The 17,205-nt window shown below is 34.8% G+C and overlaps 1 protein-coding gene and 1 pseudogene across 10 annotated transcripts in view; one reads left to right on the top strand and one right to left on the bottom strand.

Moving 5' to 3' along the window:
- Positions 1–17,205, bottom strand: part of CCDC91 (coiled-coil domain containing 91) — a 423,551-nt gene that overhangs the window by 310,572 nt on the left and 95,774 nt on the right. The gene's annotated exons all lie outside the window — the stretch shown is intronic.
- Positions 12,451–15,524, top strand: LOC306662257 (ubiquitin-conjugating enzyme E2 D3-like; annotated as a pseudogene). The gene is made up of 2 exons: positions 12,451–12,467; positions 13,467–15,524. The product of its transcript is annotated as a ubiquitin-conjugating enzyme E2 D3-like (transcript).

Below are 17,205 nucleotides of genomic sequence, written 5' to 3'. Positions count from 1 at the left end.
ACATCTGACCAATATGAGAAAACAAGGGAAGAAGATGTCCCAAACAAACCTAGATACTATATCAATAAAACCTAATGACAGCACAGCAGAAGAAATGTCAGAAAGGGAGTTCAGAATGTACATAATTAAAACAATCAGGGAAGCAAATGAGGAGATGAAAGAACAAATGCAGGCACTGAAGGAGGAGATGAAAGAGCAAATGCAGGCATTAAATGATCGCACCAATCAACACTTAAAGGAGCAAATATGGGAAGCAAAAGAGCATTTCAATAAAGAGTTAGAGATATTGAAAAAAAAAAAAAACCAAACAGAAATCCTTGAAATGAAGGAAACAATAAACCAAGTGAAAAACTCCATAGAAAGCATACCCAATAGGATAGAACACCTGGAAGACAGAACCTCAGATACTGAAGACAAAATATTTAATCTTGAAAACAAAGTTGACCAAACAGAAAAGATGTTAAGAAATCATGAACAATGAACAAGAATTATGGGATATCATAAAAAGGCCAAATTTAAGAATTATTGGGATTGAGGAAGGCTTAGAGAAACAAACCAAAGGAATGCACAATCTATTCAATGAAATAATATCAGAAAATTTCCGAAACTGGAAGAATGAAATGGAAAACCAAGTACAAGAGGCTTATAGGACACCAAATATACAAAATTACAACAGACCCACACCAAGGCACATTATTATGAAAATACCTAACATACAAAATAAACACAGAATTTTAAAGGCCACAAGAGAAAAGAATCAAACTACATTCAGAGGGAAACCAATAAGAATATCAACAGACTTTTCAATCCAGATCCTAAAAGCTAAAAGGGCCTGGAACAACATTTGCCAAGCCCTGAAAGAAAATGGATGCCAACCAAGAATCTTATACCCAGCAAAACTTACTTTCAGATTTGACGATGAAATAAGATCCTTCCACGATAAACAAAAGCTAAAGGAATTTACAAAAAGAAAACCAGCATTGCAGAACATTCTCAGCAAAATATTCCATGAGGAAGAGATGAAAAACAACGCTGCAAATCAGCAACGGGAGGAACTAGCCTAAAGGAATAGCCAAATTAAAGGGAAACCAAATCATGTCAAAGAACAAAAATGAGTCAAATGACTGGGAATACAAATTATATCACAATAATAACCCTGAATGTTAATGGCCTGAACTCATCAATCAAAAGACATAGACTGGTAGAATGGATTAAAAAGAAAAATCCAACAATTTGCTGCCTGCAAGAGACTCATCTCATAGAAAGAGATACCCATAGACTAAAGGTGAAAGGAAGGGAAAAAACATACCATGCACACGGACACAGCAAAAAAGCTGGAGTATCCATCCTCATTTCAGATAATGTGGACTTCAAGCCAAAACTAGTCAGAAGGGATAAAGAAGGACATTACATACTGCTTAAGGGAAGCATAAATCAGGAAGACATAACAATCATAAACATCTATGCCCCGAACATTGGCTCATCCATGTACGTCAAACAAATCCTTCTCAATTCCAGAAATCAAAGAGACCACAACACAATAATACTAGGCGATTTTAACACACCCCTCTCACCGCTGGATAGATCGTCCAAACAAAAATTGAAAAAAGAAACCATAGATCTCAATAACGCAATCAACAATTTAGACTTAACCGACTTATATAGAATATACCATCCAACAGAGAACGAATACACCTTCTTCTCAGCAGCACATGGATCCTTCTCTAAAATAGACCATGTCTTATGCCACAAAGCTACCGTTAGCAAATACAAGAAGATAGATACGCTATCAGATCATAAAAGATTGAAATTAGAAATAAATGACAGAATAAAAAACAGAAACTTCTCCAATACCTGGAGATTAAATAATACACTATTATATGATGAATGGATAACAGAAGACATCAGGAGGGAAATAAAAAAATTTTTAGAAGTAAACGAGAACCAAGACATATCATATCAAAATCTCTGGGACACTATGAAAGCAGTACTTACAGGAAGATTTATTTCATGGGGTGCATTCAACAAAAGAAGTAGAAATCAACAAATAAACGACTTAACACTACAGCTCAAAGCCCTAGAAAAAGAGCAGACCAACACCAAAAGTAGTAGAAGACAGAAAGTAGTTAAAATCAGAGCCGAAATCAATGAAATTGAAACAAAAGAAACAATCGGAAAAATTAACAAAATAAATACTTGGTTCTTTGAAAAACCAAACAAAATTGATAAACCCTTAGCCACACTAACAAAGAGAAAGAGGGAGAAAACTCAAATTACTAAAATTCAGAATGAACACGGAAATATCGCAACAGACACAAGTGAAATACAAAACATAATTAGAAGCTATTTTGAAAATCTATACTCCAACAAAACAGAAAACCTCAAAGACATCAACAAGTTTCTAGAGGCATATGAATTACCTAAACTGAACGAGGAGGACATACACAACTTAAATAAATCAATTTCAAGCAATGAAATAGAAGAGGTCATCAAAAGCCTACCAACAAAGAAAAGTCCGGGACCAGATGGGTTCTCAGCCGAGTTCTACAAAACCTTTAAAGAAGAGCTCGTTCCAATACTTCTCAAAGTATTCCATAAAATAGAAGAGGAGGGAACCCTCCCAAACTCATTCTATGAAGCCAATATCACCCTGATACCTAAACCAGACAGAGACACATCAAGGAAAGAAAATTTCAGACCAATATTCTTAATGAACATCGACGCAAAACTTCTCAACAAAATTTTAGCAAATCGCATACAAAAATACATTAAAAAGATAGTGCACCACGATCAAGTGGGTTTTATCCCAGGGATGCAAGGTTGGTTCAACATCCAGAAATCAATAAATGTCATTCACCATATCAACAGACTAAAAGTTAAGAATCACATCATTATTTCAATAGATGCAGAAAAAGCATTTGATAAAATACAGCATCCCTTCATGCTCAAAACACTAGAGAAAATTGGGGTAGTGGGAATATTCCTTAACATTGTGAAGGCCATCTATGCTAAGCCCATGGCCAATATCATTCTAAATGGTGAAAAACTGAAAGCATTCCCCCTAAAAACTGGAATAAGACAGGGATGCCCTCTTTCACCACTTCTATTCAACATCGTTCTTGAGACTCTAGCCAGAGCAATTAGACAAACCAAAGAAATTAAAGGGATACGAGTTGGAAAAGAGGAACTCAAACTATCCCTGTTCGCTGATGACATGATTATATATTTAGAGGAACCTGGAAATTCCACCAGAAAACTCTTAGAACTCATAAGTGAATTCAGTAAAGTAGCAGGTTACAAGATCAATGCTCATAAATCCAATGCATTTTTATACATAAGTGATGAATCTTCAGAAAGAGAAATTAGGAAAACCACCCCATTCACAATAGCATCGAAAAAAATAAAATACTTGGGAATCAATCTCACAAAAGAGGTGAAAGACCTCTACAATGAGAACTACAGAACACTAAAGAAAGAAATTAAAGAAAACCTTAGAACATGGAAAGATCTCCCATGTTCTTAGATAGGAAGAATTAATATTGTCAAAATGGCCATACTACCAAAAGTGCTATACAGATTCATTGCAATTCCAATTAAAATCCCAATGGTGTACCTCACAGAAATAGAGCAAGCAATTATGAAATTCATCTGGAAGAATAAGAAACCCAGAATAGCTAAAGCAATCCTCAATAGAAAGAGCGAAGCAGGGGGCATCGCAATACCAGATCTTCAACTCTATTACAAAGCAATAGTAACAAAAATGGCATGGTATTGGTACCAAAATAGACAGGTAGATCAATGGTACAGAATAGAGGACATGAACACAAACCCAAATAAATACAATTTTCTCATACTAGACAAAGGTGCCAAAAATATGCAATGGAGAAAAGATAGCCTCTTCAACAAATGGTGCTGGGAACCCTGGAAATCCATATACAACAGAATGAAACTAAATCCCTATCTCTCACCCGGCACAAAACTCAACTCACAATGGATCAAGGACCTTGGAATCAGACCAGAGACCCTGCATCTTATAGAAGAAAAAGTAGGTCCAAATCTTCAACTTGTTGGCTTAGGATCAGACTTCCTTAACAGGACTCCCATAGCCCAAGAAATAAAAGCAAGAATCAACAACTGGGATAGATTCAAACTAAAAAGCTTTCTCTCAGCAAAGGAAACTATCAGTAATGTGAAGAGAGAGCCTACAGAGTGGGAGAATATCTTTGCCACTCATACTTCAGATACAGTGCTAATTTCCAGAATCTATAAAGAACTCAAAAAACTCTACACCAAGAATACAAATAATCCAATCAACAAATGGGCTAAGGAAATGAACAGACACTTCACAGAAGAAGATGTACAAGCAATCAACAGATGTATGAAAAAATGTTCAACATCTCTAGTAATAAGAGAAATGCAAATCAAAACTACCCTAAGATTTCATCTCACCCCAATTAGAATGGCGATTATCAAGAACACAAGCAACAACAGGTGTTGGGGAGGATGTGGAGAAAAAGGTACACTCATACATTGCTGGTGGGGCTGCAAATTAGTGCAGCCACTCTGGAAAGCAGTATGGAGTTTCCTCAGAAAGCTTGGAATGGAAGCACCATTTGACCCTGCTATCCCACTCCTTGGCCTATATTCAAAGGACTTAAAATCAGCATACTACAGTGATGCAGCCACATCAATGTTCATAGCAGCTCAATTCACAATAGCTAGATTGTGGAATCAACCTAGATGCCCTTCAATAGATGAATGGATAAAGAAACTGTGATACACACACACACACACACACACACACACACACACACACACAATGGAGTATTATTCAGCCATAAAGAAGAAGAAGAATATTATGGCATTTGCAGATAAATGGATGGAATTGAAGAATATCATGCTAAGTGAAATAAGCCAATCCCAAATATCAAACGGCCGAATGTTTTCTCTGATAAGTGGATGATGATACATAATGGGGATGGGGGGTGGAAAGTAAGAGAAGGGTGGAGGAACTTTAGAGGGAAATTAGAGGAAGGAGGGGTTATGAAAGATGGTGGAATAAGACAGAAAAAAAAATTATATACCCACATAAAATCTTTGTATCATATATATCCACATATAAATGTATATATATATGCATGCATAAGTGTGTATATATGTATATATAATCTATATATATCAAACAATAATAGTATAATAATGAGAGGAAATTAATGAACTTCAAAGATACTCAAATGACAAATGACTCCTTTGCTTTAGGATTGTTTGTCTCAGTGTTTGGGACAAAATCCAGGACTTTACAGATGACAAGTAAGCATTCTACCACTGAGCCACAGCACCTTGTTAAAATTTCTAGGAAAACCACCAAAAGAAGAGGAGCAGAATACATTTAAAGTAGTACAGCAGGGGCAAAAGGAAATGAAAATTTCAATTTAAAAAGATAAAGAAACATAAAATGGCAATACAGAAAGAAAGTCAAAATTAAGATCATAAAAAATATATATACATACAAATATGCATTTTATCAAAGATATATATGTGTATTTTATATACACATATATACACACATATTTTATTACATTAAAATATAAATGAACCAAATACTTCAAAGACAATAATTATCAGATTAGACAAAAAATATCTACCTTTACACTTTTTAAAGAACATGAAGAGATTGAAAAACACAAGAATGAAAAAGAAATACTAGTTGAATTCTAACCAAAACAGAACTACTGTATTTGTTATCAGATAAAATGGCTTTGAAGGGAAAAAAATCTAGAGAGCTAATGATAAAAAGTTCAATACACCAAAGAGATATCCCAAATACAAATGCACCTAGTAACATAATCTCAAAATACAAAGTGAAAAGTTATAGAAATTTAACTACACACAAAATTGTCAGGATGTAGTTAAAGTAGTAATCGGAGAGAAATGATAGCCTTGAATGTGTGATTCTGTGACTGGCATAACTCTACATCACATACAAGCAGAAGAATGAGAAGTTACTCCTTTTATGTATGACGTGTCAAAATGCATTGTCATGTATAAATAAATAGAACAAATAAAAACTATTTAAAAATTAAGGAGATAAATAGGAAATCTTTTAAATTCAGGAAAAACAAAAGGATAAACCCAAGAAAATAGAGCAAAGAAAAAAACATAAAAAAGAAATGAGTAAATCAGGAAATAACTATAAAATTAAGAGACGATCAACACTGACAAAAATTAATACTTGGAAAAAAAGATGTTCTGTCTCCCCTTCTGACTCCACAGCACAACTGTCGGGAAAGCCCTGCCTCCCTAAACACTACTGTTGCTCTGCTGACCCACACTTGGACTTAAAAACCTTCCAGGAATGTAGTTTTCACCTCACCCTTTCTGTACCCTTATTATTAGTTACCGTATACCCACCCTTGAAAGTATATCCTAGGTATTAAACCCCTATCTCTCACCCTGCACAAAACTCAACTTAAAATAGATCAAGAACCTAGGGATGAGACCAGAGACTCTGCACCTAATAAAAGAAAAAAGAGGTCCAAATCTTCATCATGTCAGCTTAGGACCAGACTTTCTTAACAAGACTCCCAAAGCACAAGAAATAAAAGCAGGAATCAATAATTGGGATAGGGTCAAACTAAAAAGCTTTTTCTCAGCAAAGGGAACTATAAGCAATGTGAAGAAAGAGCCTACAGAGTGGGAGAAAATCTGCTACATGCACGTCAGCGCACTAATCTCCAGAATTTATAAAGAACTCAAAAAAATTTACACCAAGATTACAAATAACCCAGTCAATATGGACTAAGGGAATGAGCAGGCCCTTCACAGAAGATCTACAAGCAGTCAACAGATATTTGAAAAAATGTTCAACATCTCCAGTAATAAGAGAAATGCAAATCAAAACTACACTAAGATTTCATCTCACCCCACTTAGAATGTCTATTATCAAGAATACAAGCAACAATAGGTGTTGGTCTCGCTGTAGGGAAAAAGGTATCCTCATATATTGCTGGTGGGGTTGCAAATTGGTACAGTCACTCTGGAAAGCAGTATGGAGATTCCTTAGAAAACTTGGAATGGAACAACCATTTGACCCAGCTATCCCACTCCTTGGGCCTATACCCAAAAGACTTAAAATCAGCAAAGTACAGTGATGCAGTTCATAGCAGTTCAATTCACAATAGCCAGATTGTGGAACCAACCTAAATGACCTTCAACAGATGAACAGATAAAGAAATTGTGGTATATATACACAATGGAATATTACTCAGTCATAAAGAAGAGTAAAATTATGGCATTTGCGGGTAAATGGATGCAGTTGGAGAATATCATGCTAAGTGAAATAAGCCAAGCCCAAAATACCAAAGGCCAAATGATTTCTCTGATAAGTGGATTATGATACATAATGGGGGAGGGGGGAGGCAAGAATAGAGGAAGGATAGATTGTGTAGAGGAAAATGAGGGGTGAGGAGGTGGCAGTGGGAAGAAAAGATAACAGAATGAGACAAAGATCATTACCCTATGTACATGTATGATTATACAAACGGTGTGACTCTACTTAGTGCACAACCAGAGAAACGAAAGTTGTACCCTATTTGTGTACAATGAATCTAAATTTTAAAAAATTAAAATTAAAAAAAAAAGTATACAGGAAAAAAATATATCCTAGTTATAATTCCATAACAACTTGTGTAATTCTTTGTTCAATTTCACTGTCTTACTAGCTGGTAAGCTCCAAGAAGGCAGATCCCATGTCTGTCTTGTTTGTTCCCTACTGTGGTTGGTATACAATAAATATTTATAGGATAGGGGTTGAAAAACCAACCAAGAAAAAGTGGAAAGTAACTAGTTTCAGTCCCTAATTCCAAACAGACTCATAACCAGTGAAGATTCTAACTTTAAAGAGATGAGGAGAAATAAAATACACAAATTTCTTCAAATATACTCCATCAAACAAATATTTGTTTTAGATCATTAAGACCAAGGGCTTAAAGTACTTAAAAACTAATCCTTTAGGAACATAAAGATACCACCAAAGATTTCCTTTAAATTAAAAAGATTAGCATTGTGTTCATATAATTTTAAGGGAATAGCTAGAGAAGAAAACTAACAATTGATTTTGTTTGCTGAAGGGTTTGTTAAATAACCAAACTGTGTGTAATATTTGAGTACATACAGTGTACTGACAATTTTATGATCAAATGAATTAAAACTTCCTCCCATCAGGTAAGTACTTTTTACCCACTTTTCTGTAACAGACTTAAAAGATATGAAATGATCAAAACTTCAAGTCTTATACATAAAAATTTTCTATAGGATTGAATTTAGGTGAAATGTTCACTATTTATTCACAGTTCTAGAATATATCCCTAAACATCTTTCTATTGTAATTTTTCAGTGCATTAAGCAGCATCTCTGTAATTTATACTAAATTTACATGGTAAGGTCCATTAGATAAAACAATCTGTCTGAGGGGATCTGTAATAAAACTAGCCTTTATTATATTCACTCAAAAAAAATCAAAAGTTTTTAAAATTTAAAAGAAGGAAAATTTTTAAAAGATATTTTTAGTTGTAAATGGATACAATACCTTTATTTTATTTATTTAGTATTTTCCTGTGGTGCTAGGGGTGGAACCCAGTGCCTCAGAGGTGCTAGGCAAGCACTCTACCACTGAGCCACAACCCCAGCCCGTAAATGAAGGAAATTTTCACAATTAAATCATTTAAAATGATTATTTCTTCACCTCAACAATGCTTTAATAAGCAAGAGAAATTTATTATTTACTAGCTGAAATCAAGAGAATCATGTAAATTTATGCAAAAATCAGAAATGGAATTTTAAAAGACTGATAAGACACAACAGCAATGCCCAAATCAAGCAGGATTTTATAACTACAATTACTTTTTGTGATTTATTCAGAAGAGCATCCTATTAATAGGTACAAAGTTGTAGTACTCAATGAAAAGCCTACAAAAAATATTCATGGGAATATCATTCAATAGGTCAAAATTAAAATCTTAAAAATTATAATTAAATGTATTTGGATATGTTGGAGTCTACAAAAATGAAAATAAAAAAATCTCAAACACTTCTAAACCTTAAAATCAAATGTCAAACAAACATTCAATATTTGATGATCCCTGTGCCCCAGCTCTGTGGGTGCCTCTAAGAGAAACAGAGGAGATAGGCAGAGAGGATGCAGGAAAAAAGCTGCCGAAGTCATCTGGAAAAGACACAAAGGTGGCCTTCTCAGTAGTAGCCAGGGAAGTGGAGAAAAGCAAAAAGATTCCTGTGTTTGGATGAACTTAGACTTCACAATTCATTTGCTGATGGGTGGCATATTTTCAGTTGTTTCCTTAATCTGTATATATTTTTCCTCTCACCTATCTGTATCCCTGAAATCTCTCTCTCACTTCTCTCATACTAACAGCCAACCTCTATTAATTCCTCCTTCCCTCTTACTATAAATTTTTACCTCTATCTTCTCTCCTTCTCCCTCATAAACATCACATCCTACACTACTTCTATTCCCTCTCTGTCCATCATTTGAAATGGTAAATCCTTTTAGCAAACTTACTGTTTATATTGTAGACAATAATTGAACATATCATTTCTGTTTATTGCAACAAAACTGTAGAAGTCTTAATAGAAGCTATTTGGTTTAAGGTTGTATATTGTTTGCATTAGGTGCTGTAAACATTGGTCTCCCCCTTAAAAGTGAGATACTGGAAGCCTTCAGGAACATTATAAAACTATAGGGTAGAAACTGTACCCTAGGTGGGAAGACGACACAAACAATATGAAAAACCAAGGGAACAAAGCGCCTCAAACAAAACAAGATATTCCAACAACCCAATCCATAGATAACAAAGTAAAAGAAATGTCAGAGACAGAGCTTAGACGGTACATACTAATTTTCAAAATAAAGGATGGTAATGGAGAGAAAATACAGGAAGTGAAAGGTCACTTCAATAAAGAGGCAGAGACTATAAAAAGGAACCAAGCAGAAATCCTTGAAATGAAGGAAACAATAAACCAAATTAAAAATTCAATGGAAAGTATCACCAACAGACTAGACCACTTGGAAGACAGAACCTAAGGCAATGAAGACAAAATATGTACTGTTAAAAAGTAAAGTTGACCATACAGAGAAGAAGAAACCATGAACAGAACTTCCAAGATATATGGGAAAACATGAAAAGACAAAATTGAAGATTTATCAGAATACACAAAAGCATGGAGATACAAATCAAAGGAATGTACAATCTTTTCAATGACATAATATCAGACAATTTTCCAAATCTAATGAATGAAATGGAAAATCAATTAGGGTACAGGATCCCAAATGTACAAAAAATGAGAAGAACCACACCAGGGAACATTATAATAAAAATGACTAACATACAGAACAAGGATAAGAATTTTGAAAGCTTCGAGAGAGAAAAATCGAATTACATACAGGGGAAACCAATTTGGATCTCTGCTGGTTTCTCAACCCAGACCCTCATTGCCAGGAGATTCTGGAATAACATATATCAACCTCTGAAAGAGAATGGATGCCAACGAGGAATGTTATATCCAGCAAAACTAAGCCTCGGACTTAAAGAAGAAATAAAAACCTTCCATGATAAACAAAAGTTAAAAGAATTCACAACTAGAAAGCCTGAACTACAGAACATTCTCAGCAAAATACTCCATGAGGAGAAAATGAAAACCAGCAAAAGGAGAAACAACACTACAGGAAAAGACAATCAAAGAAGAAACTAAGTCAAGTTAAAAACCAAAAATAAACCAAAAGGACAGGGAATAAAATCATCTCTCAATAATAACACTGAATGTTAATGGCCTACACTCATCAATCAAAAGACAAAGAATGACGGATTGGATTTTTCAAAAAAAGACCCAACAATATGCTGTCCTCAAGAGACTCACCTCCTAGGAAAAGACATCCACAGACCGAAGGTGAAAAGTTAGGAAAAAACAGGTCACTCACATAGACTGCATTAATAAGCAGAGGTTTCCATCTTCATATCAGACAAAGTGGACTTCAAACCAAAGTTAGTCAAAAGGGATAAAGAAGAACATTTCATACTCCTTAAAGGAATCATATATCAACAAGACATAACAATTGTAAATATATATATGCCCCAAACAATGGAGCATTGAAATCCTTCTCAATTTCAAGAATCAAATAGACCACAATACAATAATATTGGGTGACTTTAACACACCTCTCTCTTCATTGGATAGAGCTTCAAAACAAAGGTTAAACAAAGAAACTATAGAACTAAATAATACAGTTAATGATTTAGACTTAACAGACATATATAGAGCATTTCATCCATCATTGAGCAAATACACTTTCTTCTCAGCAGCAAATGGATCCCTCCTTAACACAGATCATATGTTATGCCACCAAGCAACTCTTAACAGAAAGAAAAAAATACAAAATACTACCCTGCATTCTAGCAGATCATAATGGAATGAAACTAGAAATCAACAATAAAATAAAAAACAGAAGTTATTCCAACACCTGGAGACTAAATAATATGTTACTGAATGACGAATGGATAGCAGAAGAAATCAGGGAGGAAATAAAAAATATACTTAGAGATAAATGAGAACACCAATATAACATCAAAATCTCTTAAGACACTATGAAGGCAGTGCTAAGGAAAGTTAGCACTGAAGGAAAATTCATTATATTGAGATCACTCATTAAAAGGATAAAAAGTCAACAAATAAATGACCTAATATTACATCTCAAAACCCTAGAAAAAGAAGAAGAAATCAACACCAAAAGTAGCAGAAGACAGGACATAATTAAAATCACAGTTGAAATAAATGAAATTCAAACAAAGAAAAAATTCAAAAAATTGACAAAATGAAAAGTTGGTTCTTTGAAAAACTAAATAAAACTGATAAACTCTTAGCTACACTAACAGAGAAAGAGAGAGAAAAACCAAATTACTAAAATTTCTGATTAATAAGGAAATATCACAATAGATGCTACTGAAATACAGAAGATAATTAGAAACTATTTTGAGAACTTATACTCCAATAAAATAGAAAATCTCAAAGACCAAACAGAATCAGGAAGATAGACACAATCTAAACAGTCAATTTCAAGCAATGAAATAGAAGATACCATCAAAAGTCTATCAACCAAGAACAGCCCAGGACCAGATGAATTCTCAGTCAAGTTCTACAAGACCTTCAAAGAAGAATTAACACCAATACTGCTCAAATTATTCCATGAAATAGGAAAGGAGGGAACTAATCCAAACTCATTCTATGGGGCTAGTGTCACTCCAACACAACCCAAACACAAAAAGACACATCATGGAAAGAAGACTTCAGACCAATATCCTGGATGAACATAGATGCAAAACTTCTCAATAAAGCTCTGGCAAATTTCATACAACAACATTAAAAAGATAGTGTACCACAATGAAGTGGGGTTCAAGGTTGGTTCTCCATAGGGAAATCAATTAACATAACTCATCACATGGATAGACTTAAAGACAAGAATCATATGATCATTGCAATAGATGCAGAAAAAGCATTTGACAAAACATAGCACCTCTTCATTTTCAAAACACTAGAAAAACTAGGGATGGGAGGAGCATACCTTAACATTGTAAAAGCTATCTATGCTAAGCCCATGGCCAACATCATTCTAAATGGAGACATTGAAATCATTCCCTCTAAAGTCTGGAACAAGACAAGGATGCCCTCTTTCACCACTTCTATTCAACCCAATCCTTGAAACTCTAGCCAGAACAATCAGACAGAGGAAAGAAATTAAAGGGATATGAATAGGAAAAGAAGAACTCAAACTATCACTATTTGCCAATAACATGATTCTGTATTTAGAAGATACCAAAAAATTCCACCAGAAAACTTCTAGAACTAACAAAAGATTTCAGCAAAGTAGCAGGATATAAAATTAATATCCATAAGTAAAATGCATTTCTATACATCAGTGATGAATCCACACCAAGAGAAATTAGGAAAACTACCTCATTCACAATAGCCTCAAAAAATAAAATAAAATAAAATACTTGGGACTCAATATAACAAAAGGGGTAAAAGATCTCTACAATGAAAAACACAGAACACCAAAGAAAGAAATTGAAGAAAATCTTACAAGATGGAAAGAAATCCCATGCTCTTGGATAGGCAGAATTAATATTGTCAAAATGGCCATACTGGCATCTGGCAGTAGTTCCATCACAGCAGACATCTTGTGGCTGTGTCATGCGCGCGTGACCCCATAAGGCCAGGGAGGCACCAGCTACAGTGCAGCGGGAGGCCGAGGCGCAGCTTTGAGGGAGGCCCTGGCCACTCTGTGCCTGTGTCTGGCACAGCCAGTGTGAAACGAAGAGACAATCCTTCCCTGACACCAAGATAATCAATCGTTTTGGCTGGGCCTTTGAGTGCACACAGAGATAGTGAGGAGCCAGACAAAAAGAACAGACTGTGGCGCTGAAACAGATTAATAAGGAACTTAGTGATTTGTTCCATGTTCTGCAGGTCCAGTTGGGGATGATAAGTTTCACTGGGAAGCCACAATTATGGGACCAAATGACAGAACATATCAAGGTGGTATATTCTTTTTGGCAATTCATTTTCCTACAAACCCCTTCAAACCACCTAAGTTTACATTTACAACAAGAATTTATCATCCTAATATTAACAGTAATGGCAGCATTTGTCTCGGTAAGATCACAATGATCTCCTGCTTTAACTATTTCTAAAATTCTTTTATTCATTTGTTCACTGCTATGTGATCCAAACCCAGATGACCCTTTAGTGACAGATTCTGCATGGATCTATCTATAAACAGACAGAGATAAGTACAACAGAATATCTCAGGAACGGACTCAAAAGTCTGCAAGAATGCCATGTGATGCTACCTTAGAGTCAGAATAACCTGCATTGTAGCTGGAATAAACTAAAGTACTGGTCCTTTTTTCATTTTCCTCTCCAGCAGCTCCCTTATCACACCTCATCTTTTTTTAATTTCATTTTTTGTTTACCTCCCTCCATTCATTCACATGCTCATCTGAGAAGACTTAAATCTTTCCAGCTTGGACAATAACTGTTTTTAGAAACTGTAAAGTTACAAGAGAACAGTTGCCCAAGATTCAGAATTTTTTTAAAAACTTGAGCATGGGTATTATGTGGTCAATGTCTTCACTCTAACTTGGTTATGAGATTAAACCATTCCTCCCTACTCTATCACGCTGAAGAAATCATCTGGGGGGGGGGGGCGGATGGATGCTCAGTTGTCACATCAAAGGAAGTAGCATTATTCTAGAAGCATCAATTTTGTTTAAACCTTTCACTGTTAAGAGACTTGAGGTTACATGATAAACTTTATGCTATAACTGACGTGGCTGGAAAATTGGTATTGAATTTATAGCACCAGCAGAATAGAAAATGTGAGGTATTTTATGCATGTCAAGAAAGGAATGCCCTGTTCTACAGAGAATGGAAATCAGAAGTCAAACACCCTTTGTATTCCAAAGTAGGGTCTCAAAACATTTTGTAATTTTCATTTAAATTGTTAGGAGACTTAGAGCTATTAGTTAATCCATCTTCCAATACACTGTTTAATATAGCACTGAATAAATGATGCAAGTTGTCAATGGATGAGTGATCAACTAATAGCTCTGCTAGTAACTGATTTATTTTTCTTCAATAAAGTTGCATACACCAATGAGTTAGCTGCCTGGATTAATCAGTATGGGAAACAATCTTTTGTAAATGCAAAGTTGTTTTTGTATATACTGTTGGGATTTGCTTCATGGTTTGACAACAAATGATGATGTAAAGTTCAAAAGAGTGAATATTTTGCCATGTTCAGTTAAAGTGCAGTCTGTTACAGGATGACACGTTGCGTGATCTGATTTATGCAAAATTAATAAGCTCTTCAAATAGAGTAGTTTTAATATGTTGCTCATGGTACTAGCAGTCCTGGAGTTCAAAAATGGACTTGAAACCCAGCAGTTTTGAAACATGTATATGGAGTTTAAGAAATTTATTTTCCAGGTGCATCACCCTTCTAACTAAACTTACTCTTCACTGTATACACTTGACAGCTGGAAAAAAAAAAACCCATGGAAGTAATAATGGGTTAAAATTTACAAAATAAAGTCTGTTTTGGTGTGGGAGTTGTCATGAAGCTGTGTTGAAGTGACTTAACTATGTGGGATATTGAGTATCCATTGAAATGAATTTGTTCAGCCATTTACATTAATGAACATTTAAATGCAACAAATATCATTTCAGATGACCTAACATGAATGAATAAAAGGCAATGCTATTGGGGAAAAAACATGGCCATATTACCAAAAGTGATATACAGATTTAATGCAATTCTTATTAAAATCCCACTGACATTCTTCACAGAACTACAAAAAAGCAATCATGAAATTCATCTGTAAAAATAAGAGACCCAGAATAGCCAAAGCAATGCTTAGAAAGAAGAGTGAAGCAGGAGGCATCACACTACCAGACCTTAATACATTGCTGGTTGTACTGCAGATTGGTGTAACCACTATAGAAAGCAGTATGGAGATTCCTTAGAAAACCTGGAATGGAACTATCATTTAACCCAGCTATCCCACTCCTCGGTTTATACCCAAAGGACTTAAAACCAGCATACTAGAGTGATATAGCCACATCAACATTTACAGCAACTTAATTCACAATAGCTAAACTATAGAACCAACCTGGTTGGTTCAACCAATGAATGGATAAAGAAAATGTAGTACATACACACAATGGAATATTACTCAGCCTTAAAGAAGAATGAAATTATGGCATTTGCATGTAAATGAATGGAAGCTGGAGAATATCATGCAAAGCATAATAAGCCAAACCCAAAAAACCAAAGGCCGAATGGTTTCTCTGATAAGTGGAAGCTGATCCATAATGGCGGCAGGTGGGGGCAATAGGGAACAATGAAGGAACTTTGGGTTGTTCAGAGAGAACAGAGGGGAAGGGGTGTGGCGATGGGAAGGATGGTGGAATGAAATGGACATTATTACCCTATATACACGTATGATTACACTACTGGTGTTACTCTGCACCATGTACAGTCAGACAAATGAGAAGTTGTGCTCCATAAGTGTACAATGTGTCCAAATGCATTCTACTGTCATGTATAACTAATTAGAACAAATTTAAAAAGAAAAAAAAAAGAAATTAGTATGAATGTAACATGCACAATGCCTGGAAGTCAGTAGGCATCCAATAAATGTTAGGCACCATGATTCATGATTCACCCAGTAGAAGCTACTCATATTACAGACAACTGTAACCAGAAAATAAATAAATAATAGACACAGAACTCAAAATCTTGAAGAATACTTATATATCATATAGTCTTTCAATCAACAGAAGATTGATTGAATTATCTAGATTTAATTACCAAGATTTCAGATAAGTTAGAGTTAGGTCAACAACATAGCCAGAACTTTTCAATGTGACTCTAAACCACACTGTAACAAACATCATAACAAATATCACTTATATATTCTCCATTATATACATTAATGAAAGCAAATGGCACAAATAACTGAAAACACACATGAAGACTAATACTTACATGTTTAGTAATAACTCAGAACATTATGGAAGCTATCATCTTAGGTATCATTAAAAGAATCTGCCCCCAGAATAAAAGAAGGTAAGTCAATAACCTGGGAGGTAACCAGAAATATAGGAAGTAGCAAAAGGAAGCTATATGGAAGTCTTCTCTTCAAATAATCTGTGTAAAAATGCTATGAAATTACACTACAATGGAATCGAGTTTATGTCCAGACAAAATGTCTAATAAATTAATATGAAGCAAACAAGACAGAAACTTTTTAACCATTATCCATATTGCCTATTATAATGTAGTTATGTGAATATGTAATGAGTCACCTTCAAATTTTACCTCAAATATAGGCCAGACCAATGCATTTGGTTAATGTTTATTATTACTATTGCAAATCACAGATAAATCTGAAGAAAAATATTCAAATAATTCCTCCTCAAACAAAAATTTGTAGACTCAGGTTCTGAGCTCTCATAGATGTGTAACACAGATTCTACTGGAAAAACAGGGTTAGCAAGGAGAGTAATGGGATATTAATAAAATGACCGATTTGTTGTCCTAGGTTTTCCTGGCCAGGAGAATGGAGAATGGAA

The sequence above is a fragment of the Sciurus vulgaris genome (genome assembly GCF_902686455.1).
Source record: "Sciurus vulgaris genome assembly, chromosome: 5".
Classification (NCBI taxonomy): domain Eukaryota; kingdom Metazoa; phylum Chordata; class Mammalia; order Rodentia; family Sciuridae; genus Sciurus; species Sciurus vulgaris.
This window is presented reverse-complemented; position numbering and strand designations above follow the sequence as displayed.